This window comes from Cavia porcellus, unplaced genomic scaffold (assembly GCF_034190915.1).
Source record: "Cavia porcellus strain 051 isolate PalLab524CR breed Dunkin Hartley unplaced genomic scaffold, mCavPor4.1 scaffold_23, whole genome shotgun sequence".
Lineage (NCBI taxonomy): Eukaryota > Metazoa > Chordata > Mammalia > Rodentia > Caviidae > Cavia > Cavia porcellus.
In genome coordinates this window covers 10629154-10655372 of record NW_026947506.1, presented here as the reverse complement: position 1 = coordinate 10655372, position 26219 = coordinate 10629154, and the positions used below count along the sequence as shown (strand labels likewise).

The following is a 26219-nucleotide window of genomic DNA, read 5'->3' as shown; positions in this document are numbered from 1 at the left end:
TGGGATTCAGCGAGGCCAGCGTCACCTGGCTAAATCTCAGCCCAACCACGCCCCTGGCCTGGAGATGCGACCTGCCTGCTCCTGGAGTCTGCGCTGGGCTGAGCTCTGGCTACTGAGATGCCCATGGCCCACCTTGGCTTTGCCTCTTTGCTTCGAATGACAGCGAATGATCCTCGGCTCCAGTCATCAGGACCACCTGAGCAGCCCAGGTCAGCAGAGCTTTGTGAGGAGCCTTCGGAGGAGCAGCAGCTCTGGACACACTGCACGTGCCAGTCCCTGCCCGCAGGTCCCGCTGCCCCTCTTGCTTCTCCAGCTGGGTACCGGTCCTCCCTGCGGCTCAGCCGCTCTTCTTTCTTGGCTCCTGGGTTTTGCACGCCGACCTTCACCCATTTCACCAGACCCTGCTGTGGCTCTGCCCGCTGGAGCTTGGTCACCACCGTGCCAGGAGCCCCTGGACCTGATGGTGCCCGGAAGGCGCCACCCGGCCAGGTCCCGGAGCTCCGGACCCTACTGTCCCAGGAGCTGGGGGCGGTTCCCGGTGCTTTCCCTCAGGTGCCCACAGGATGGCGCCTTCACCCCTTCGGGTCTTTGCCCCTCCTGTGTTGATCTAGTCCACTGCAGCTGCGCAGAACCAGCTGTGCCTTCTGCTGTTCCTCTCCTCCCCGGCACCCATGCAGGACTCTGTTTACTGTGTGTTTCTCCCCGCCACAGCCCAACCCCTAAGAGAACGAGGCTGCACTGCCTTTGTGAATCCCCTGTGTCTGGGCACGAATGCGGTGTGAACTGTCGTGTGGTCAGTGTCCAGTGAATGAGAATGACTGGACATTGTATCCTTGAGGAAGAGGAAGGACATCATTGAGACGTAACGCTGCTTCTCTGACATCTAATCAGGTAACAGAGCAGCTTTAGAACCACACGCAAAGCCTGCTTTCCCCACAGACATCTCTCTCTTGTTTTCCAGTGCTGCAGGTGAACTCAGGCAGGGCCTTGCACATGCTAGGCCAGCGCGCGACCTCTCCATTACACCACGGACGTTTTTATCTTTTGGAAAATATTTTTCCTCTGGGAACTAGAATACTGAGTCCTTGCAGGAAGCTGGAAAAAGCACAAGCCTTTTAAAGTCACTCACAGACACCCAGAGCTGACCAATGTCCACGTTTGGATATTTTCCCTTCCAGTCTCGTGTGCACACCTGAGCATCCTCATGCACGTGCTCTTCCATGAGTGTGTAATGTGTGTGTTCATGCGTGTTTATGTATACAGGCATTTTAAGCTGGGACTGAACCCTCTTTCGTTTTGTCACATACTATGCCAGGAACATATTACGTGTCGTGGCTTGTTTTTCTAAAACATCATCCTCAGAGGTATTTTTTTTTTTTTTTTTTTTGAGACAGGGTCTCACTCTGCAGTTCAGGCTGGCCTTGAGATCACTTTGTAACCCAGGCTGGTCTCTAACTTGCAACGATCCTCCTGCCTCAGCCTCCTAAGTGCTGGGATTACAGGCGTGCACTACCACGACCGGCTCACAGGTATTTTCTTATTATTACAGTCTGTGTAATTTGTGTATATTTATAAATATTTTTCATTATTCAGTTTGTTGTCATTAATAACTTTATCCCAACTCCTTTAGCTTTATTTATTTTACTTATTAATAATCTTCAAGGTTTAATCCTATGTCATAATTTTTAAAATTCTATTTTCTTGACTTTCATCGGTTTCCCATCAACTCCTTGGCTTTATCTGTGTCTCACTTTGTCTTTTTCTGAGTCATATCCTTTGACATGGGATATGGCGGGTTTTCCCCATGGTCAAGTGGACAACAGTGGTGCCTTGCGCTCCTCGTCTTCTCCTGTCATTTCATCCAGCCTGTCTGAGTCCTCTCTGCAGAGCAATCTGTTGATACCATAGTGCTTTCTGAGGTCACCTCCTCAGCATCTCCTGAAGAGATGAGCATTCTGTATTCTAAAGTCTCCGCCATGTGCAGCCCCTGGCGTAGGATTGCAGTGATGTCCCCTGCCTCCCCAGCCTGCTTGATGTGGGTCCCTGGACAGTCCCCAGATGGTCCCCAGGAAGCGCCTCCACACAGCATGAGGTCTGCACATCATGCTGTTTTCCCTCAGTGTATCACTTGTTAAGCTCTGTGTGCTGTGGCTCGGGTGTCTCCCCAAATCAGGGCCTGGACACTTGATCCCTGGGTCATACACATGCTGGTGGGAGCTGCCTGATCAAGAGTTCTCTTGGTTAATCTGTCTCCAGCTCAGTGGCATGGAGGGTTACTGGGGGAGTGGCTCTGCCTCTGCCTCGTGCCCGCTCCATCTCGCCGCCATATTTCCCTGCAGTGCTGAGGACCTCACCAGAGCTGGCACCATGATGTGGCCTTCCCAGCCTTCAGAGTCACAGTTTCGACAGTCAGAATTAGAATTGCTCCATCTGTGCTCTTCAGTCTTAGCAGCAGAAAGCAGCTAATGATGCCACTGGTTTCCTGCTGTGCAGGCAGCAGTCTGGGGCTCCCTAGTGGCCTATGTAGCCCCACGGAAGAGCTCAAGGAGCTCCTGGAGGCCTCCTTGCTGAGCAGATCAGAGGTCCTTTTCTTCAGGGTGCAGAAGGCAGCCGCTTGTGGTGCCCAGCACCTCAGCGCCATTGTTGTGTGCTGACCACAGTGATCACTGTGTGCGCTGCAGGTGTCTGTGCCTCTTGGCCTGGCTTCTATCCATGGACCACAAAGGGTTGTCTCTTGTGGTAAAGGCACTTCCTATTGTGGTGTCTGGGCATTCTTGGAAGCTCTCTGTTTTCAGCCTCTCTACCCTGAAGACAGAGCTTGGTTGAGCATCCTTAGCTAAGCCCTAGATACTTGGAATGTCCCCAAGATTCTGTGATGGGGTCCACTCACCAAGGAGCACCTCTGTAGAGCTACACCTGCCTTCCCAGGCCCCAGCGATGTCCAGGAGCTCAGAGGAGTGAGACTGCTCATGTCAGATGGGTCTGACTGGAAGCTGCTCTTGACCCAGTTGTGCGGCGGGTCAATAAGCATCGTGATAGAACTGGTTCTCCGAGCATGGATTTTACTCCCAGCATGGTCTGATGAGATAAACTCTCTAAGATAAACACTCTGGTAAGTTGGCAGGAGAGCTGGAGTTTAGAAATACATTTTTTGACATGTAAAGTTTTAAGCCCTCTTTCCTCTCCACTTTGGGGAAGCAAAGATCTTGGCAGGGGTCATGGTGGGCTGGCGCTTGTGACTGCATGGCCTCAAGGAGAGCCAGCTCTCCCAGGAGAGTCCACTCCTTCCAGATTGAATCCAGAGGCCCCATCGGCTGTGGGGTCTGACATAACGCCCTCTGGCCAGGGTGCGTTCTATCAACTTGGCTGTTCGGTCCCCCTGTAGTCACCTCTCACTGTGATTCTCCACACCAGGATTCTGATGAGGCCCATCACTGGGTCCAGCCAAGGGCAGCCTGGAGCCAGGGCCGGTGAGGCCAAGTTGGGAGTGGGGCTGATTCCAGAGTTTGCTACGGTGTGCAAAGGAGTCACCGCGCAGTGTCACACACACTTGCTGGCCCTCTGCTGAGCCTTCCTGAGCAGGAGGAAAGGTAAGAGTGCTTTGGGGCGCAGGAACTAACTTGATCCTTAGAACTCCTGGACTACACACTGGCTCACAACTGCGGGGGGAGGAATGCAGCCCTGCACATGCCAGGCTCGAAAAGCTCAAATCCCAACTGTCTGGTTTCCTGAACAGCGAATCCACTGCAATTGTACATTCTGAAGACATCAGAGCCTCTTCTCTGCTAAACAGCATGGCGCTACATGCATAGGGAGGTGTGAGGCCTTCCCTGGCTGCTGGGCCAGCTTAAGACATGAAAAGATGAGACTGTGGCCCTTCCAGGGGAGAACCACCAGTGTCTCCTGAGATCTGCGCCATGTTGGAACTTAGGACCCTGGGACACCGAGCAAGCAGCTCACCTCTCTGGTAAGTGGCTGTGGTGTGACAGACTATGGCCCCTCCAGGGGGAGAACCACCAGTGTCTCCTGAGATCCACACCATGTTGGAACTTAGGGTGCTGGGAAACCAAGCAACCAGCCTGCCTCCCTGCTAAGCAATAGTGAACCTACTGGTGCATGGCCTAGAGTCAAACATCCCACTTCCCCTAACCCCATCCTCTGTCTCCCCGTTAGCAAATGGGAACCAGAAATCTGAGCATCTCCTGGGAGGTTGACCATAGCAAATAAGGGAGATTTTCTTCTACCATTTCTTTGAAGGCAAGTATTTTTATTACTGTTCTGCTTTATTCTGATTAATGGTACTGCTCTATTCAATATTCTGTTTTGATAAGTTCTATAATGTTCTGTATTTCATTTTATTTTGATATACGTGATTGAAAGAACAACTATTATAAAGACAATGAAATATACTGTGATACCTATTACTGTTAAAAAAAAAAAAAAGACATGGGGGCCCGGGGATATAGCTCAGTGGCATAAGTGCCTGCCTGGCAAGCCCGAGGTCCTGAGTTCGATCTCTGGTACAAAAAAAAAAAAAAAAAAAAAAAGACATGAAAAGATGTTCATTGCACAATGCCAAGCTTGAAAAAACGGTGGGGTATGAAATGGCTTATTCAGAATAATCCCAGTCTTGCTATTTATAAAAACACCTGCACCAAAATGTTGATAATAGCTTTGTTTTGGGGACTCCATTTTCAGCTACTTTTCAGTATTTTTCAAATACTTACAATGTGTGTGAATGACATCAAGAGGTCACATGACTGAATTTTTATAAGATGTAAAACCCGTGATTGTAGACATGGAATAATTCCTCCCCCAGAAATCCCCGTCCACTTTCCCGGAGTTCCCAGCTCGTCTTGCTTCATGCCTGCCACCTGACTCCCCTCCTGTTGTAGGGTTATTTTTTGATTAACAGACTCAGTTCTTTTTTTTGGTACCAGGAATCAAACTCAGGACTTCACGCTTGCCAGGCAGGTGTTGTGCCGCTGAGCTAACTCCCTGGTTTTCTGAGTAGTGTTTGGTTCACAGAACTATGGCAGATGAAACAGAGGGTCTCAAATGCCCCTCCACTGTCGGGGACGTCCACATTTGTGCTGCACATTTGAACCCGCACTGATAGGTCCCCTGACAGTTCCTGCTCCGCCATGGACACGGCAGGTTATCCAGGGGCAGCGGACTGAACCAGGCCACCCACTCAGAGTCTGTGTGTTGCCTCCCAGCGCTATAGCTGGGAACAGTGAGGCCATGGGGACCCTTTTGGAGCCACCCGAGAATCACAAGGCTGGCACAGCTGTGCCTGTGCAGCTCTAACTGGTTGCCAGGTGTAGCTGGGACTTGGGAGGGCTCAGAGGAGGGGAGCCCCTTGGGGGACTTGAGGCATGAGAAAGGAGGACGCTCTGATTGGCCCCAAGACTGACTGGAGCCAGAACCTTCAAAGGGGATTACAGAAATAAAGCAGACATCCTCTGGCAACCTGCCTAGTGGGGGGCTCTCAGTGCTGTGCTGAGGTGGGGCTGCGTGGGCCAGACACAGTGTCACTGGTGTCACCAGTCCTGCAGCTCTTTCCCAAACCTGCCAGACACCAGTTAGTCAAGTCCTCAAGCAGGGAGCCAGGTGGCAGTGCAGGGCAGCAGAGGTCACTTCCCTGGACATTTGCAGGAAGTCAGTTTGATGCCCTGTACTCCCCTGGCATTAGATTACTGTACTCTATGTGCAGGAGGGAACCAATGATTATCTCTGCCAGTCAACTGAGTCCCCACATATGTCACATCAGCCCTTGCAGGAGCCACACTGACTGGTTGCTCCTCCACAATGTCACCACTGAGCCCTCCCGGAGCACCTGGGAATGCTGGCATCTGTGGGGCAGGTCAGGGCCCTGCCCCTGGTGCTGACCACCCCTGCAGCATGGACAGGACGCTAAGGACAGTGTGGTCTGCTCCCTCCAACAGTGTGGCCGAAAGGACACATCTGGACACAGCACATGTTGTCTGAAGTTCCACGGAGTCGAGCAACCTTTGATGGAATCGTAAATTCCCAGAAGTTTAGCTGATCATGATGGATGGTTAACCCCTCCTGAGTCTATGGAGGCCTCAGAGGCCTGGGCATTGCTGCCAGCCTCCTCCCATTGTCATCTGGGGCTGTCATTTCTGCCAACCATTGGGCCTTTTCCTGCCGGGGTCTGCTTGGCTCTTCTAAGGCATTTGATCTGCAAAAATCTGTGTATAAAATAGCAAACTACCGAGCACAACCTCTGCATGATTAAAAATGTGTTTTACATTTCCAAAGAAAATGCCAGCTGGCGAGAGTTCCAGAGAAAGCTTCACCTCCCTTTCCACGATATTACCTGTGAAGGAACGGAAGGGCTAGGTAGTGAGAGCCCCACTTCCTGCGGACCCTCAGGTGCTGTTGTGCTAGGTGGGAGGTCAGCAGAGTACCCAGCTCCATTTCAGAGGACACTGATCCCTTAGGAGCCCGTGACTCGTGGGTCCAGTCAGCAAGGGGAACAGTAGGTGTGTGTCAGTCCTCATGGAGCCCAAGGTCTGTCCCTGCTGAACTGGCTCCAAGAGCCCTGGAGGAAGCACCTTGGGAGCTGAACTAAGAACCACAGGCAGAGAGGGCAGGGTCTGAGCCCAAGACAGATTTGGTGGGACAATGGCCAGGCCCTAGGGGTCACCTCTCTACTCACGGTCTCCATGAAATTGGCTATCAGGCTCCAGGCAGTGTTAAGTCTCAGCTATGTTTGGTCCTGAGAGACTCCCAGGGGAAAGCACCTATTTTTCCTTCCAGCCCAAGCCAGAGCAAATCCATCTGCTGTGCACTCCTCTGAGTCCTCATTCTCCAAGTGTGTCTGGTTCTGCTATGCCCACCATGAGCCTGGGCAAGGATAAGTTCGCTTTGACCGAATCAGAGGGCCTCAGTTTCCAGAATATTGGTAATGTAGAAGTTCTGGCTTGAACTTGTGAAGACACCTTTTGAGGATACCTAACAATGACTCAGTGAGAAGAAGCCAGTTGATCCTCCTTTCCTCCAGGGATCCACCAGAGACGGGGGTGGGGGGGGGATCTGGGCTTCAGGAGCAGGTCATGGCTTGGAAGCTGCTTGTGCATTTGACAGATCCTGCTGAGCATGGACTGGGACGACGTGAGGAGGCAGGAGGCAGTGACCCCCAGGATCAAAGAGCAGTGCTCCCCTCAGTGAGCTTATGGTCCAGTCAGGGAGATGGAAATGGTGTCACAATAGGTAATTTATGAAATTACACCTGATCAACGTGGTGAGGCAGAGGGGCAGGCCTAGGTGTGTCAGGACAGGGTTCCCTAGTAAAGGGACACGTGTCAGGGATGTTGAAGGTGGGGGGCAGAGGTGGTAAACAGGACAAGATCCAGATCACTGATGGCTCCTAGATGGACAGAGTAACGTTAGTGAAGGAAAAAACACCAGGAGACAGGAAGACCACCTGTGGGGAAGACTGTAAGTTCTGTTTGGGACCTTGGTGTGAGGAAACCTGAGATATTTAGGAGCTGATGTGAAGTCTAACAGCTGCATATTGCCAGACACATTGGAGTGGAATTGCCAGGAATGGAATGGAATGAGAAGCATGGTTGGGCTCCAGGCATGTGCTGGACAAATCACCTGTCACCTGTGTGTGACTGAAGCCGCAGGTGCTCATGAGTTCAGCAGGAGAAAGGATGTGGATGAAGATGTCGTAGAGGAAAGAGCTCCAACACTCTGCACGTAAGTAAAGAAGGATGAATTTGCACAGGAGCAAAAGAATCTTCCAGATCACCAGGAGCAAAAGCAGGTAAGGGTGGTTGGAGTGAAGTTGAAGGGAATTCTTTGTACCATTGTTACAACATTTTGTAAGTCTGAAATAGTTCAAAAATCAGGAAGAAGAAAACCATTATTTTGCTAGGGCTGATAAGAGTCAAGGAAGCCAGCCACTCTGTCTTGCATAGTGGTCTCCAGTTGACAAGGACCTTCCTTCACGGGGCTCATTTCCTTTCAGGTCCCCTTCAAAGAGCCCCTTTAACTCCAGGACATTTACCTGTGCTTCCTCACATACTTGTAGACTATCTCTACATCTGAACCATCATCCTAGAAGTGCACTGTTAAAAAGGTAGATCGTTTATGTTTTTAACTCTTATGGTTATGAAATGTATACATTTTACTATATCCCCACTTACATATGAAACAAACAGACGAATGTAACATTAATTGCCTATCACTTTGTCAGGTTAGACTAGGTTTAGGATAACAGCAGACAAATCCCAAATCCTAATGGCTTAAGAGTGAAGGGTGAAAGATTTATACAATCTGAAGAGAAACCAGAGTATCCTAATGGCTTAATGGAACAAAGATTTATTTATTGCTCAAGTGCTGTATCCAGTACGGAGCTGTCACTCCACGTCTCAGCTCCATCTGGACCCCGAACCTCCTAGGCGCTGCGGCATGGAGGGCAGGGCTGCGGGTCAGGTCAGACCTGCTGCTAAACCTGTCATCTGGGAGCCACACATGTGCCCTCTGCTGTCCCTCCATAGCTGCAGGCAGGCGCTGCATCTGCTTGGGTTTTAGCGGGAGGGAAGCAGCCTTCCAGTGTGTAGCAGCAGAAGAAATCCAGAACTGTAGTAACCAGTACTAGGCAATTAAGGCGTCTACCACAAGCCATCAAAGTCAATAAATGGTGCTCTGGCAGAAGGACTAATTGCTAACAGACAGCTGCTCTCACGGTGTCCTCCTCTATTTCTTTATCTACAGAACTCTCAGGTCAACATGTACTCTGGCTGTTTAGATAGAAACACGAGTAAATAGGTGGGCCTTAAAGCAAAAAATGGTTTTTGATCATCAGACATTGCAGGTAGTGTGTTTAGCCTGTCTTTGCCCCCACCTCCTTACTCTTTTCCATCTTGAGATATGGACACAGTCCATGGCAGGGCAGCAGCTATTATGTAACCATGCACTAAAAATGGTGACCAGGACAATAGATGGACCTGCATATCTGTGACCCTTTGGGGCCTCTATTCTGGCCATGAACTACACCCTTCACCTTGCTGTAGACAAATAACACCTAGCACTGTTGGATCTTCTGCAAACAGACCAATCTAAATGATGCTAGTTGTGGGTTTGGAGTTAGGGATGTAGCTCAGTGATAGCATGTTTGCCTAAGCTTGTGTTAAAATCTTGGCTCCAATCCCCAGCACTTTAAAAAGCAACTATTACTGTGTGCCATAATGACATTTGTAAATGTATCATAGTTTGGAACATTTAAGAAAAATGTACAAGAGTAATCATTCCAATATTTCAACATCCCACACTTTTACAACACTGGGTTATCCTTTTAAAAATTTCTTGCACATTTCTATGCAAGTGATTTCCCCAAACTCGCTGTCTCTGCTGAATAGCTCAGCTTGAATTCCATTTCCTCCAAGAGCTTTTCCAAGTCTTGGAAGTCATTTTCTATAGATGTCCGTAATTTGTCATCTACATTACGGTCCATCTTATCTTTCGCTCCATTTCTCACTGAGCTGCCAGGTCTCAGAAGGAGCATGTTGCTCTTACTCATCTCTGATGGCCTCCAGTATCTGACACAATGTCCAGCCCTGCAGTAAGTGGACAGCTATGGTGGCCATCCACCATGTGGCCGATGCTTGCTCTGTTTCACGATAAGTGAGGATTAGTTTGAGATCCGTAGAATGGACTGTGGCCCTTGTAAAACTAAGAGAAAAAAAATGGAAAAGGACCAACTTCTAGTTTTCTTTGCCAAAGGTCAGAGCATTACTTGTTCTGTGAACGGCTCCAGCTTGCTGACATCTAAACTTCCCTTAATTTGGGGCAGATTAATTTTGGGTAGATATGATTCTGGGAAGCCGTCACACCCCACTGGCTTGGCAGCACGGCTGCTGTAAAATGATTACCCAAGTCTGTCTGTCTCTCCAGTTTGAGTTATTAAAAAGTAAACCAGAATTATCTGACAAAAATAAGACGCCAAGATGCTCTTCTGGCAGTGATACTCTTGAGTGTGGGCCTCAGGTGCCTTTCAGAAACTCTGTGGATGGCCTGGATTCCAGGAAGATTAAGATTCACTATCTGCAGCTGCTTCTGCCTTTGGCAGATTACATGATGGAAAAACCCAGGAAGCACTGCGTTGTGTGCCACAGCAAAGACCGCCCAGAAGAAGAAAAAAGTAACTGACTCCAGGACAGGTGAGCACTGTTCTGTGAGGATTTACTCCATGAAAAGGGCACTGGATTAGGTTCCATGTTGGTAGGCCCCAGGAGGCTGCAGGGAAACTGCCTAGAGGAATCTGGATGTCCTACCTCACCCCATACCCTCACCTGCCCTAGAGCCAGGGGGGCAGGAGTGAGCCAGCACTGAGGGTGGAGAGCCCGCCCACCTCTTCTCGACCTCACTTCCTGGCAGCATACAACTTCCGGGGGCCTGCCGGCAGCTTCCGGGGCCGCATGCAACTTCTGCCATGGCAGGAACCTAGGTACCCAGATGTGGAAAGGTGAGTTAGGAGCATGCCCAGGCCAGTGGTTGCTGAATGCCACAGGCACTGAAGATGGGGATATGGAAAGGCAGCCATACTCTGATGCCACAGCTGTTGGCACCTGTCTGGAGAGTTTCAGGGCTCTTCTGGGTGGGCTGTGCCTGCCTCAAAGTCCTGTACTTCCAACAGGTAGCCAGGAGGGCACCTGTAGATCTGAACATGTCAGTGAACTGCCCGAAGGCCTGTGATCCCACTGTCCCATCTACCTTTGGAAGTGGTCATCCTGAGGCTTGCTTTTCTGCTCCTCTGCAAAGGATTCAGGAAACAGGGACACAGCTCCTCCCCACCTCGTGCCAGGATGACAGGGTGGACTATCCTAATAGCGGGCCTCAGACCTCGGGCCTGCACAGTGCAGCCCTGGGAGAGGACAAGTCACATCTTTTTCTGAGGATCCTTCCTCTAGAATAGAGAACAATTCTAAAATAGGACAGAGGCCAGATGCTCTCTGCAGAGAGATGATAGATACTCCTTACATGGCTTTGAGAAGGGTCCTTACTGTACTGAGCAGGCAGGAACCTTTTTCTATTCCCTTTTATATGTAACAGCACCTAGTATCATATTTGGCACAGGATTCCCAACAAGCGGGCTTACATGCATCTTATTTTTGATGAATACAATTGTTCTGTGTATGTATCTCTTCAGGTTTCAAAGAAGATATTAGCTTTTCTCACGTACATTGGATAAAAAAAAAAGTAACACAAAATGAACATTCACAAACCTAGCATATAGTTCAAAAAACCTTCTTTGTGTTCTCCCCTGATCATGGCCTCCTGTGAAATCATGAATTTTGTATATATTACACCCATAATTGCTCATATATATACATAACTCCAATTAGATTGTTTAGCTTCTACATATGCTGGCTTTGTTTAGGAGTGTGTCATACAGTGGTTACAAATAGTGGTTGGAGTCAAGCCCATTGTGTTGAAATCTCAGCTGAAACATTTACTGGCTATGTGACCCAGCATCACTTTTTATTCTCTCTGAACATTAGTTTCTTCTTCTCCAAATGTCACAGTCCTGCCCACCTCATCTTCTTCCTGGGACTTCCCTGAGGACTTCGGGGACAAGAAAATGTTAAGGAACTTGTGCATTTCTTTTCTGGTCCATGGTTGACCCTCAGCTTAGGTTATCTCCACTTTCCTCTGCCCCAGATACTTCTGGGGGTCCCATGGAGTCCCCTTGGCAACCTATACTCTTGGGGCCTGCTCCAAGCCTTCAGGCTTTTAAGATAGGGACAGAAGCCCTGGACCGAGCAGGATCCTACACTGCATGTAACGTGTCCACACAGGAAAGATGAACAAGCCCGAGAGCAGACAGGGGATACCAGCCCCAGATCATTAATAGTAAGTTGCTGGGCCATGGCAGGAAGTAGTTCATCATTTCCAGATGAGCGGAGAACTGTCCTTCCTCCTCTGTGCCAGCAAGGACGACGCGGTGGCCCTGCCAGACCTCCCCCTCTCCCGGGCCTAATAGAGAGCAGTGACCAGGCCGCTGACTCAAAGCAAGGCCCTAAACTTGGAAGGAGCCTGGAGGGCTAGGCCGGAAACTCGGAGAGATAAAGAGAAGCTTCTGGAACAAGATGAGAAGATGAACAAGCTGTTTGCTGTGAGCATGGACATGATGTTCCAGAAAATTCACTTCAGCTGCCAAAGTAACCCATTTGGAATTCACAAGGAACCCACTGGGGGTCCACAGATGGGTCCGGAGCTTGTATGTGACGCTCCACAGCAAGCCTGTGCCGAGGGTCCCCAAGCTCAGGGCACAGAGAACTGGTGGCTCAGGAAGTACAGTGGTACATTGGTTCAGTGAACAATTTGGTTCGCAAACAGAAGCATTTGGCAAAATTTTGTTCTTGTTTGCGAACTGTGCATCTGGTGACTAACAGGACCACACTCATCTGTCCTGCACACACATGAACGTGGCTGTCTTTCTCAGAATCGTGGAATGAATTAAGTTGTAGGAGCCAGGAGACTGGCTTGGCTTCCAACCAACACCTCTGTGATCCCACGCTCAGGCTGGCCCTGTCGTACCATCCTGTGTCTCTCACGTGACAGGCCACCACAGACAGGGCAGCCTGGCCAGTAGTGTCTTCATCATGAATGTGCTACTGCCTTTCAGCACCCATAGTCCTGGTGGCACTGGACAGACGGGGCATCTGACCTTCCTGTTGTCTGTGATCTCTGTGGTTGTAGTGATCTCAGGTTAGCTGAGGTCTGTGAAAGACCATCTCAACCATCCTCCCAAGGCAGCAGTCCTGCAGGGAAAGACTAGGCTGCGAATTCTCAGAGGAGAGGAGAGAGGTGGCTTTGCAGGAAGGAGCAGGGAGAGGTATCTGCACCTTTCTAATGTGAGGACTGGAGTTGAATCTCCAATCAAAGGCTAAGAAAAGGAGCAAAAAAGAAGAAAGAGCACGGAGCAGTGGCAGGAAAGAAAAGACCACGAGAAAAGGTCAGGAAAAGGAGCAGAAGACGCTGCCGTGTGCTCTTGAGATGTGCCTGGAGGTGAAGATCCCTGCAAGCCGTGGGGTGGCTCCTGGCCTGGGTGGGGTGGGGGCAGAGGGCTGCTCAGATGAGCTGCTTTCCCAGAAGAGCCCTAGGAGTGGGGAGAGGGGCTGTTGGTTTTGCCTGACCATTGCCCTGGAGATAAGAGGTGCAAGAACAAGATTTAGGGGATTCTTTAACCTTAAATTTAAAGCTCGCTATTGTCACAAAACTGCTGTAAAATCAGTAATTTATTCGTATCTGTGGAAAGTAGGTATTTAGGGAAACAACTTAAACACTTGGCCACATTTATTTTCTTGTTTCACCTGTAGCTCACTCTGTCTTTGCCTTAATCCTCCTCCCTGAAAAATGCAAAAGAAAATTCAGATGTTATACCTTTGCGTCCATTAATGCTGAACTACACATCTCTAAGAGAAAGGTATTAACAGCAGTTTAGCATTATCACACTAGGAATATGAGAAGATCCCATAATATCACCTAATATTTAGCCAGTGCTCGAATTTCCCTGATTATTTTCCAATTTGAATAAAACAAGAAGTAAAAGACTGCAAAGCTTATGTGGTGCACGCACGCACACACACACACACACACAGTTCTCTCTCCTCGCTCCTCTTGTTTATTATTTAAGAAACTGGAGGGTGCTCCGTGGAATTTCCCCGCTGTGGATCCGAGTCCCACCTGCCGGGGTCTGGTTCTTCTGTCTTGCTCTGTGTGAAATGTGATCGGTTAGGGGGTTGGATCAGCCTAGGTTTGTTCTGGAGGAAATGTCCCTGTTAGCTGCTGCATCTCCAGGGCATGGGGCGGCGGGCTCCTGTCCTGCGTGGGTGTGCAGGCTCCCCGTGGAAAGTCACTCTTCCACTTCTGCCTAATGAGTTTGCCAGCTGCTCGTGGGGTCACCGTCGTTGTCACTGTTTACTGGGCTTGGGAGATGGCGATTTTGTTCCTCATTTGTTACCTAGAGTTTTCCTTAGAAACAGCTTTTGACCTGATCAGTTTCCCAAAGACAGTTTGTGTAAGAGCCCAGGTCGGTGCTTTTTCCTTTCAATTAGTTTTGGGAATAATGATTTGGTGTGTGGTCTTTCTGTTACCACGCACTTAGGGATTCTAACTTCTTTGATGTTTTTGAACTCATTGCAGGTTTTTTCTTTCTGATGCTTTAGCTGTCCCATGCTTGGTGAGAGAGAATCCTTTCAGACTCACTACATAGCCCAGGCTGGCCTTGAACTTGTGGCAGTCCTCCTGCCTCAGCCTCCTGAGGGCTGGGATTACAGTGTATGCCAACACCCCTAGCTCTAGGTGTTTTTTTTTTTGTTTGTTTGTTTGTTTTGGAAATCAAAGAAAATGTGTTTCACTGGGCTAGAAAGTACACACTCCTTTTTATTTGAAGGAGAATAATGCCTTATTAATTCATACTCTTCTGTTTCTAAGTCAAATATGATTACTTAAAACAATTTTATGTTGATTTTATGTTCATTCCAGAAGTTCTTGATTTCTAATAACATTGATGTGTCTGTAGTTTTTTTATTTTTAATAAAATAAAAATAAAGTTTTATAACAACACTTATTTTGAATAAAAAGTAAGACTCGGGTACTTTTTAAAATGTTGTATTCTTTTTATCCTGATGAAATACTCCATGAGAGGTGAACTTCTCCGCTTCTGTGGTTTAGAGTTACGTAAAATAATTTTTCTCTATGCAGGTAATTACCAACCTGACACATAGTTAGGTTCATTTTTTTGTTCCTTTTCTTTTCTTTTTTTTTGGTACTGGGAATCAAACTCACGATTTTGCACTTGGCCAGGCAGGTGTTTATGCTGCTGAGCTAAGTCCCTGGGCTTTTTTTTTGTTTGTTTGTTTGTTTGTTTCTATTTGCAAGGATTTTTTTTCCATCTTGGTTTAACTTTACTTTATAATCATATAGCATAGCTATGAGATTTCAAATTCAAAACTATAAAGCAAGTGTGTTTAGAGCGTTTAGCTTCTGTTCCTGTCTCTTGTTTATTTTCTGTTTTTTCCACCTATTTTAAAGTTCGATTTTGTTTTCCTTTCATTTTTTTAAACTAAAACAGGCGCATGCATAGGTGTCCTGCCTCCTTTAGACAAAAGCCTCATCTTGTATTCACTATGCGACGACTCACAAGGACCTGCTTCCTCGACACCGAGTAGCTCTCTTCATGTGGCCCTGTCACAGTTTGCTCCAGCAGTCCCCTATTGATGGAGTTGAGTTTACCATTTACAAATTGCATTGTAATCCACAGCTGCATGCATGTGTCACTTTGCATTTTGGGTGGGTGAGGGGAACAAGTTGAATGAATTTAGAAAGCCTTCAAGGCGCTAGTCTGGGTACACTTACTCCATATACAGATATTCCCTGGTGCTCATTATGGGCCGAAGCCTGTGCTGATGGGGGTGGGGAGGGAAGGCTGGGAAGAGCGCAGGCACGGCAGGCCTGTTCCCTGCCCTCTGCAGCCCGCGGCTCAGCGTGGCAGCACGTGAGCACGCATGGTAACAGTTGTGTAATTAAGAGCAGATCGGTGATGTAGGAGAATGAGACGAGCTTGCGGAAGGGGCCTGAGCAACGTGAGTCAGCCGGGAAGCCCCCAGGAGGAAGTGGCCGTTCAGCAGGCTTTGGAGAGGGTAGGGAGGTCAGGCACAAGCTGGGTAGAGAAGTGGAAGGAAAACACGCCTGGCAGAAGGACAGGAGGGGACGGAGGGGTCACAGGACAGGCAGCAGAGGAATCAGAAGTCTGGATCCTTCAGAGGGGAGGGGAGGTGTGGCGGGAGACATGGCAGGAAGTGTGTACAGGGGACGGGAGACAGTGGTCTGAGTGTCCTCGAACGCCTTAAATTAAGGATGCAGCCGGTGAGTCTCCAGGAGGGACAGAGGAGGCTTAGAGACCAGCAAGCACAGCCGCAGGTGCCCAGGAGATTCATGGCCCAGTTCATTTGTGGGGCGGTGGTGGACAGTGGGGTGGCGGGGCAGCTATGGGCTGACCACTGCAGGGAGGACTGGGCTGGATGAGCAAGAAGGAGGTGTTCACAATAGCTGTGGTCTTGAGTGCAAGCAGCTGGCGTCCTGAGGACGACCTGGAGGGACCAGGCTGCGGGGAGAGAAGCCATCGATTCTGGGGCAGTTTAATTTGAAACATCTGTGAGAAACACCGGTGTGGGCTCAGGGAGTGCATCTGGGGACGGGAGCACCGGGGTTTCACCTGGAGGTGGTGGACACATTCAGGTGGGACCAGGTCCTCCCTGGGCAGGAGCACTGAGGGAGAGGGCCGGGGACTTTCTCTGAGCAGCTCCAGGACAGCCAGGCTGAGAAGATGGGACTGTTCTTGGCAATGGCAGCAGTAAAAAATTGCTTTTCCTTAATAATTCACATTTATAACGTTTCAGAACAAAAGAGATCTAGAGATGTGTAGCCTGGCTCCCCAGTGTAACTGAGAGGAAACGAACTGGGGAGTTCTTGCTGTCTGCTGGGGTGCAGCCTGCTCAGTGTAGATTGCCCTGGAAAACATTGACTCCCCCGAACGGGGAAAATCAACTCGGTTCTGCCCATGATTCCTGAGTGGTTTCATCAAGATATAATTATATAATTCACACTTGCTAATTTTTTTCATCTGCGAAGTTAGCGTCAGTCCTTAAGCTAATTGGCTGTGGCGAGTGTAACTGAAGTAGAAAAGCAAGATTGTAAACGCAGGAAGCAAACAGAAAGGAAAGCTAAAATCCTCACGTGGTCTTGGGCCTCCTCTAAGGTGAAAGAGGGTTTCTCTGCCCTCCTCTCCTGGAGGGCCCCATCATCCTCTCCTGCCTTGGCGGGGGCTGTCTGGGAACACAGGCCTCCCTGGTCCTGGGGCCAGAGACTGCAGGGGCAGAGGTGGCTGGAGGCAGTGTCACCAACGCTGATCGCCTTCCCTGTGGCATGGTGGGACTGCACTTCTCAGTGTCCTTGTGTGGGCAGAGCCAGGTGACGACTCCTGCCAATGAGTTTTGAGTGGAAATTCTGCTTCCCCTCCAGGCCAGAGCTATGGTCCACAGTGTGAGGCTCCTCATGTTCTGCTTGTTTTCTGGCCCAGTGAGTAGAATCTTTGCAGAGTTCCTTAGCTAACCTCAAGTGAGTATGCAGCATGAGCAAAATATAAATCTTTGTTGTTTTAAGGCAGATATTTGGGGACTGCTTGTTACTAGAGCAAAACCTTACCTATGCTGACCGGTACTTTGGGTATTCTGCTGACTGCTTTTCAGGGGCAACAGGACAGTTCCTGTATTTAGTTCTTCAAGGACAAGTGGACCCCTCCAAGTTCCCCGATTGCGGAATTTTAGCCTCAAGGGAATGTCCCATGCCAAGGTAGGAGTCTTGGGGATACCCATGGTGGTCCTTTCTGCTGGTAAAGTGGAGGCCAGTAGATGGGCCTTTCTCCAAGGAGGGATCCAGGGGAGGGAGAATGCTTAAGGGGTAAAACATTGAGCAAGTGACTAACAGCAGGAAACTCTGCCATCAGGAAGGGAAGAAGGGAGGGGAGGCGCTGAGGGCTCTCAGGGACCACACTCCCTAAATGACTGTGGCATGTTCTTGCAGTTCATGGAATTGTTTCTTGTTATTTCTAGCCTCTTCCTCCAAAATCTGGAAAAACAACAACCCATTTCATATGCAGTAAGAAAAAGACCAGGCCTAGCAAAAGTAAAGGCAGCAGTTCATGTCAAGTTTGAGACAAGAAGAATTCTGCAGGGCCACCTTGTACGGAGGGTGCCCCGATTATAACCGTCCAGTGAGGGAGGACCTGGGGTTCCAGTGGGCCCTCTGTCTCTGGCCTCTGTGATTCTGACAGAAAATCCAGAGGCAAGCTTTGTACCTTGCCAAATCTGGTTGTATTAGCCATTCTTTCATCACGGGGACAAAATTCCCAGCACCAGAAACTGAAATCAGGAGAGGTTTATTTTGGATCACATTTCACAGTCTGTAGTGTGCTGGCTCCCAGGCAGAAATGGCCTGGCAGGGGGCTTGGCGGCAGAGAGCTGCTCAACCCATGGCCGCCAGGAAGCGGAGAAGGAAGGGAGGAGTTGGGGATAAAAGCATACTCTTGAGCTGGGCGTGGTGCCTCACGCCTGTAATCCCAGCACTAGGGAGGCTGAGGCAGGAGGATTGTTGGGAGTTCGAGACCAGCCTGGGCTATAAAGTGAGTTCAAGGCAAGGCCAACCTGCATAGTGAGACCCTGTCTCAAAAAGACAAAAGCAAATCACACACCTATGATCACCTCCAGCCAGACCACTCTGCCTGACTCACTGATGGGTGACCACCGGTGAATGTTACACACCCACGATCCAGTCACCTTCTAGAAGCCCCACCTCTGAACACACTTCTGGACTTCTGGGAACATTCTAGATGGAAACCATCGCTATAAGTGTTTATGACAAGGAAGCCACAAAGAAGGTAACCTTCACCGTATGCCCTTTGGAGGCTGCTTGGCTTTTCCACACAGCTGCTGAAATCTCACACATCCTTCCCACAAAGGGGGCTGGGTTCTCTTCACAGCCACAGACGGGACCCCCGGAGGACCCTGGGCCAGGGCTTCCCAGAGCACTAGCAGGACACGCTGTGCTATCGGAAGTCCATGATGGCTAGTGGCTCGTGCTGACAGACATTATCTGGACTCTGCTCCCGGGTTCCAGGGCTCCCTTCCTGCCCCTCCCTATCAGCTACTGACCTGTTACACTTCCTTTACATATTGGTGACTTGTCTTCGTTGCTCTAACAAAGTGTTTGAGGCTGGATACTTTTCAAGGAAGAAAGGTTTGCTTAGCTCAGATTTGAAGGCTGAGAGTACAAGACAAGGTGGCCCTGCTTTCCTGGCCTGTGGTGCAGGGGCCCTGGCAGCTGCTTCACCCCATGACTGATCGATGGCATCATGATGGGAGCACGAGAGAGACAGAGCGGGGAGTGGGTAATGGTAAGACAGGAAGCTGGAGAGTGCAGAGGGGCCCATCTTGTCCTGTGGATGATAACCTGCTCTCATAGCCACTGACCAGGTCCCTTGAGAATAACACTAGGCCCTCTGAGCGCAGCTTGCACTGTAACTCTTAGAGGTCCTGCTTAGAGGCCAGGCTTCCAGCACACGCTCCTGAGGGACTCATGGGAACATGTCCAAACCCCAGGAAATGGGCCAATAGCAGAAGGAGAGCACAGGTTCTAGGTCAGACAGAAATAGTGCTCAGTTCTGCCCCCCAGCCCTCTGGGGTCCATGCTCTCTGTCCTGTGCACCCCACCAGGTTTGAGGTGGGAAGGACATTGACTGTGCGGACAGTACCATAGGGGGACACTCCCTGTGTTGGCTGCCACTGGTGCTGGCAGGGGCTCTGGCCCAGAGGGGAGGGCGGAAAGGGGAAGGCATAGCCAGGAGAGTGGGGAGAGCCTTGCCTGAGCTTGCAGCATCCTGGAGGGGCAGAGGGGAGTGGCGCTGCCCCATCCTGCTGCCCACATCCTGTCCCTGGGCTCCAGTCTGAGATGCCTCTTTTCAGCCTGCATCACAGAGGGGCAGGGGCAGGGCCAGACCACGGGACATGACAGCTGGGCTGAATTCCATATTTGCCGGGTGCTTGCTGTGGCCTCTGCTAAGTCACTGGCCCTCCTGGGCAGATTGTTGAACGGGCCTGATGGTAGCAGCACTGGTCCTGCAGAGTAGATGGGAAGGTGCTGTCTTGCAGAATGATACTATTTTGTGCAGAGAGAGCCCTTCAAGGCCATAGCATGCTTATTATTATTTGTAAAAAGAGAAAAGCGAGAGGAGGAAAGAAAGGAGTTGGTCCCCTTGCCTGCACTACCAAAATACCATAGAGGGAGTGGCTTATACAAATGGACGTAAAAATACTTCTCAAGCCCAAGGTCAAGGTGCCGGCAGATTCTCTGTCTGCTGAGCCTAGGACGGACGATATCCAGTGTCGGTCGGCAGCGCCAAGTGGGTTACACGTTTCCTCTTCCAAGTAGGAGCAGACATGAAAGGGAAGTCCCTTGGAATGATTCTGCAGCTCAAGGAAAACTACATATCATCTGCAGGACATGGAGAAAGAACAGATCTTCTCTGCAGGAAAGGGAAGGATGTTTTAGAAAACATCTGGTTGGTGTCTTCGAGACAGAGGCAAGAGAATAAGAATGCTATGAAATAGGAAAGGGAACACTTGGGCTCTGGGGTGGGGTGGAGCCACAGCGGTGAGGGTGGCGGAGCTGTGGGTCTCTCCCCAGGGGCACCTGTGCCAGGTGGGGTGGCGTCTCATGCAGGGAGCCTGAGTGGAGAGCCATGAACAAGGAGATGCGGGTGTGGTGGAATTGCATGGTGCATGTTTAAACAGAGCAGAGCCTTGCAGTAAAAAGTACGTTGCCATGAATTCTCTACAGAGCACTCCTCTCTTTACGCACACTTACCCCATGTTCTCACCACTTTCTGAAGCAGCTCTGCAAGTCCTCTTTCCTGAGTGTCTATGAGGTGAGATAAAAACCATGGTGACCGCTGCTGCCCAGTGCCATCCAGTGGAAAGGCAGGTGATAGTTACCAAAATGGCACAGAACCAGTGATGAGCAGATGGGGTCTCCTGGAGATTCCTGTGAGCCAGCGTTGGCTGGAACCGCCAGGTGCCGACACAGCACAACAGGAACCCTTCACGGAGAGGGGAACGGAGGGTGACGTCAGTGTGCAGCCCCGAGGTGGGGTCCTGGAAGGGGAGGGAGGTGAATGAGGCGACTAGAGCAAAGGCGTGTGGGATTTGCAGAGCAACAGGCTGTGGGAGGTTGCGGGTTCTCTCAGGGAACAGAATTATACCAGTGGCCAGGGTCAAGCGGGTGCACCTCGGAGAGTCAGGAAGGCTTTTGCAGCCGGCTTCTGTCACAGAGCATCCGAGCTACCGCTGCACACCGCCTAGAACCTCATTACCGTAACACAGGGCGTGCAGCCGAAACTTAGGGGACTGATCGTTATTTTACTGAAACTGTTCCAGAAACTATTGCAGAAAGAAAGAAAACTTCCAAATTTTCTTCTGGCGGAGATGGAAAAAACCTGATAAAAACTTAATAAAAAAGTCATGCTTAAAACATAAAACTCTAGTACTCTCCCCAGGACATATACGTTCGGTGCCGGGTGGACGCCGGTGTGACTTAAAACACGAGATGCCAAGTTGTGCCTGGAATTGAGAAATGCGAGGTAAGCCTCGGACATTCTGGAAAGATGAAGTCATGTTATGGCTGTGGCAGTGGCGGTGGTGGCAGCGCAGGGCACTGCTTCAGTGATGGAGTGGCTGTGACCTGTCCTCGGTGGTCACCATGCGCTAGGAGGGCTTTGCAGGAGCGCACGGTGGGAACCAGACCCACGCCACCTCCAGTGGTTCGAATCTGGCAAAAACACTTGCAGCCAAAATTGAGATCTTTATCAAGTTAATTAAACCCAAGATAACAAAGCCATAAAAATGCTGGAAGGAAATGGCAGACGATGATTATGTCATCTTGTCATGGGGAGGCTTCTCAAACTGGAATCTTAAAGTCAGACACTTTAAAGGAAAATTTGACAGAATTTACTATCCTGCAAAAAAGAATTGCTCTTCAGAGTGGAAAACGTCATAATAAAAAAAATAAAATAAGCTGATCTTGGTACTTTTTTTATTTCTGACAGTGTTGGACAGTGAACTCCAGGCCTCGCTCGTGCCTGGCTAGTGCGCAGGCAGCCAGATACATGCTGACTTGGGTACGTGTGGCAGAGGTCAGTGTCATGACCATGTGAAGAGTTCTTTCAAACCAACATGCAAGATGCTAACTGCCTAGTGGGGATCACTAAGGTCCCAGTGGGACGGTGGCCCTCAGACCCCAGCCCCCCAGCCCAGCCATGTCCCACAGCCTGTCCCATACAGGAAGGGCGTTCCCATCCCAGCCCTGTGCTGGGCTGGAGGGATGGGCAGGGGAGGGGAATTTAAAAGAATTCAGTTGGTGATGGTTATGTGCATGCAGTAGCTCCCCAACATGGATGTAATCATTATGTGGTACAAATATATCAATAAAAATTTAAAAGAGCACCCCCCCCCCAAGGCAGTCACAAAACCAAGCTATTCCAAGTCCTTGGCTTCTTGTTTTGAGTCTGCTGCTCTTACCTCGCCTTCAGGTTCCCAATGCTCCATTGCATTATAGTTTCTATGCACATTTTCTCCAGTTGTCCAGCTTTATGCACCTCTAGATTCACTTTGAAGGGGTTCCTGAATCTGGATTTCTTCTGGGCACTAAACTATAACACTTCCTGTGTCTTCTGGGGAAATCTTTCCCTGACCTGAGTCACAGGACCCCACTTGACCGTGGGGAGGAGTTGTGGGTCCAGAGGGCAGGCACCTGGCCTACTGCAGAATATCGGGGGGCTGTGTCTAGGTGATGTGAGCCCTTCATGAGCTCGAGATGACCCTGGGAAGTGGGATGCTGTATCCATCCATAATGTGCAAGGCCTATGGCTGCCAGTGGATCCCAGCAGCAGGCAGTGAGGCTCTATGTTGGAAGCAGAAAGCTTCCAATCTGCTCTGTCTGCCTCTCCTTTTAAGAAGGCAGATTTTGGGGTGCAGTCTTCATCATGCCAGTGTGCTGTGGCTTGTGGTCAGAATGCTCAGGGAACTGAGCTAGTGGCCCAGCACTGCATGGTGCTGCTAGGGTCTGTGGGTGACTCCACAGAGGTCCTCCCCACACCCCTAAAGTGAGATTTCCAGGGCTGATGGCTTCCTCTTCCTCAGACCCCTCATCCTTTCCCTGACCCTCTCCTGCTCTCTTAAACTAGTAATGTTTTACAAAAGCAATACATGCTTAGAGTAAAACATTCCAACATTCCAGGAAAACTGAGCTCACAAAGCATAAGCACCCACCTCTCCGAGGTGGCCTTCAAAGACCTTGGTTTCTTCCCAGAATTTCCCTGCATGGACCCAGAAACACTGGCTGATGGAGTAAAGGGTCACAGTGGCCAGACCTGGGTTGTTCCAAGCCCTGGTCTTTGCTTTCCACATTTGCTACAGGCCAGAGGGCTCTCAGCAGCTCTCCAGCGCCCTCACCCTCTACACGAGTTTTGTCTACTGTCCAGGTGTGTGTGTGTGTGTGTGTCCCTGTGTGATTTATTCAGCCGATGTCCCACAGATGGACATGGAGATTACTCTCACAGGTGTTAACAGTTAGTGCTCCAAAGTTAACAGTAAGTGCTCCAAAGAATCCCGACACACACATCTTGGAAGGACTGGACTTGTGAATCAACAGGAAGCAAATTTAAGGGTCTTTCAAAAAATTTTTTTTTTTTTGGTACTAGGGATCAGACTCACAACCTACCGCTTGCCAGGAAGGAGCTTATGCTGCTGAGCTAAATCCCTGGCTTTCAATTTTTTTTTTAACTGATAATAAAAAATTAATAAGGGTTAAGTCAAGAGGAAGCTTAAAAAATCGTTGCTCTTTCAAAGTTCCTTCTCATTATCAAATGGCTCTTTTTGTTTTGGTCTCCTGTAAACCTGCCCCTAGCTGTGAAAAAATTAATCTTTTAAAAAAAAGTCTGTGTTGATCCATGAATTCTTTTTGTAGCTGATTTACGCAATTATGTCCGGTAGAGCAGCCCGGGGCCTCCGGCTCCCTCCTCATCCCCTGACCGGGCATTCTGGAGGTTTCCTCCCCAGCCTGCCCAGCCGACCTCTGCTGATTGGACTCGGAGCTGTTATTCCAATCGACTCGGCCTTGGCTGACATCTGGATGCATTTTACAACAGACTATTTTCATAATTCCACAAAAAATTCTCAGGATTAATGCATGTTTATTTTTATCTTCCAGGGGACCCTGAGGAAGCCAGAGCCAGCTTGAGCCCAGCTCCTTCCTGGAAGCTGGTTCCTGGAACGGGACACCCAGTGGGCCCTGTGACCCTGTGGCTTTAGAACCTTCCCACTGGAGCATCCCCGGGATGGCTGCGAAGTCCACCCAGAGCAGGCTGCTGGGGGACTTCTGCAGGCCAGCTGGGCAAGGCAGCTGGGTGTGTGGATGAGGGTGCAGAGGCCCGGGTTGCGGGTCCTGGGAGCCAGGCGCATGTGCATGAGAAACGCAGGGCAAGGGCTTGGGGACACTGTCTCTTTTGTTCTCTTTGCTGTGGGAATTTTCTTTTTCTCCATCTGAAGATTTCCCTGTTGCTTTTCTCCATCTCAAGTTCAGCTGTTCACACAAGGCTTCGTCCTGAAGACCTGGAATCTTCTGAGGAATAATTCAGATCTTCCCAGAGGAAGGAGCCACGGTTGGCATGGGTGGATCTTTATTTCAGTGCTTTTACAGTTTTGTCACATCATCAAGAGTCACTCTTTGAGGGGCTGGGGATTTAGCTCAGCGGCATAAGCCGCCTGCCTTACATGCAGGCAGTTGTGAGTTTGATGCCCGGTACCGATAAAAAGGAAAAAGACAAAAAAAAAAAAAAAAAAAAAAAAAAGAGTCACTCTTTGTTCTGAGAACCTGCCACTCGGCTTTGGTAAATCAAACATTTAAACCTCCCAGGGTGCTCTGTTATGACCTGGAAACTCCTTTCTTGAAGATGACCCATGTGCATTGAGAGACTGGTGGTACAGTGTCACCTTCCCAGGGGACCCCAAAGCCTGTCTTGTTGCAGAGACACGGAGGCTTTCCCCAGCGTCGTGTAATCCCTGGGGATAGGTGTGCACAGCCCACGGTGCAGGTGTGATGTGGGCCGTGCACCACCAACATGTGTTAGCAAACCCAGACAATCCTGCATCTTCTCCTGGTGTGTGACTGTGCTTCTTTCTGTTGGTTTGCGTCATCTTCTCACTGTGTGGGACAGCAGGCTTGTGCCCTGTCCCCAGGGGAGAACTGCACAGTAAAGGTCAGGGGGTGGGAGATGGAAGCTGTGCCTGAAGGGTGCTTTCTGCATCACTTGACTCCTGGTGAGAGTCCTCCTGCTTCCAACAGGGGAGGCGCAGAGGGGTCCCACTGCTGATTTTTTCAGGGGACAACAGTCCTTAAAATCATGCATATGTAGCTAGAGAACCTTTATTTGTACAGGGGTGTGTCAAATGTGTGTGTGTGTGTAAAAGTACACAGGCTCACAGCTTCGTACCCATGGGTGAGGAGGAAGCACATGAAATGGAAGGGGATGGTTGGTTTTCTTTTGGAATTTGGGGGAAATTCTCCCCATGAAGAATTTACTGGGCTGGTGTGGTAGCTCCCTGGTAGAACCTTGCCTAGTATGTGTGAGGCTCTGGGTTTGATTCCCAGTGCCACCATACACACAAAAATTCTTTTCTTCCTCAGACTATTGGATAAAAGAAAAGGAAAAAAATACAAACCATAAACTTCAAGTGCTCAGCTTCCAGTAGGAGTCAAAGGTAGTCCCAAACCTGTATGGTCATCAGGCTTTCACATTTTATTTTATTCTATTTTTTGGTACTAGGGATCGAACTCACGACCTTGTGCTTACCAGGCAAGCACTTGAGCTATTGAGCTAAACCCCTGGTCCATTCCACATTTATGTAAACATCGCAGTATTAACTCTGAGAGGGCTATGAAGTTTAGGGTACGTGTTGTAATTTTCAGGCAATTACTGAAATGTCATGTGATGAGGTATTGCCCAAAAACCAGCATTAAAAGTTCCATTAAAAAATGGAACTCTGAACACTTCAAACAAGCAGTGAGAAAAGATTGAGGATAATTCACTTAAACGCTGGTCACAGATCACTGGCCTGGGGCACAGGTCAGAAGAAAAATAATTCGAAAGCTAAAAAGAACTGATACTGAACATTTCGGGATTACAGAAAAAATACACAGGAACAGAAAATTACATTTAGAAGGGTTAAGAATGATTTTTAAAGAGAGTTTATAAAACAGTTTTGAAATTATGGAAGACCTACGTTATTAGGTCAAGAATGCTAATTATGTCTTAAGAAAAATGTGTAGGAAGACATCATTCACTGAGACATTCTGTGGAAATGACTATACTTGAATAAATCGTATAAACACTAGGAAAGAGATAATAATTTAGAAAGGAAAACAGATCATTCTTGCCTCAAGGTACTCCAAAAATATTTAGGGAGAAAAGGCTGAGGAGAGGGGTGGGGGAGAGAGAGGAGGGAAGGGGGAGGGTGAGGGGGAGGGAGGGGGGGAGGGTGAGGGGGAGGGAAGGGGGAGGGGGAGGA

General features: G+C 49.4%; 2 long non-coding RNA genes across 5 annotated transcripts; both read left to right on the top strand.

The window, feature by feature from the left end:
• Window positions 1–399: 399 nt before the first annotated feature.
• On the top strand, window positions 400–4939 carry LOC111755715 (uncharacterized). Its single transcript, XR_002790263.2, has 6 exons — window positions 400–891; window positions 1395–1529; window positions 2929–3112; window positions 3415–3590; window positions 3737–3967; window positions 4174–4939. It is a non-coding gene; the product is annotated as an uncharacterized LOC111755715 (long non-coding RNA).
• A 299-nt stretch (window positions 4940–5238) lies between these two features.
• LOC134472430 (uncharacterized) lies at window positions 5239–24794 on the top strand. Of its 4 annotated transcripts, XR_010042240.1 has the most exons (7): window positions 15649–17160; window positions 17292–17394; window positions 18309–18478; window positions 20029–21235; window positions 21701–21787; window positions 23863–24058; window positions 24230–24794. It is a non-coding gene; the product is annotated as an uncharacterized LOC134472430 (long non-coding RNA). The 4 variants fall into 4 exon arrangements; XR_010042241.1 differs by lacking the exon at window positions 15649–17160 and adding an exon at window positions 5239–10196 and having other exon boundaries at window positions 18309–21235; XR_010042242.1 differs by lacking the exon at window positions 15649–17160 and adding an exon at window positions 10216–15626 and having other exon boundaries at window positions 18309–21235.
• The last annotated feature ends 1425 nt before the right edge of the window (window positions 24795–26219 follow it).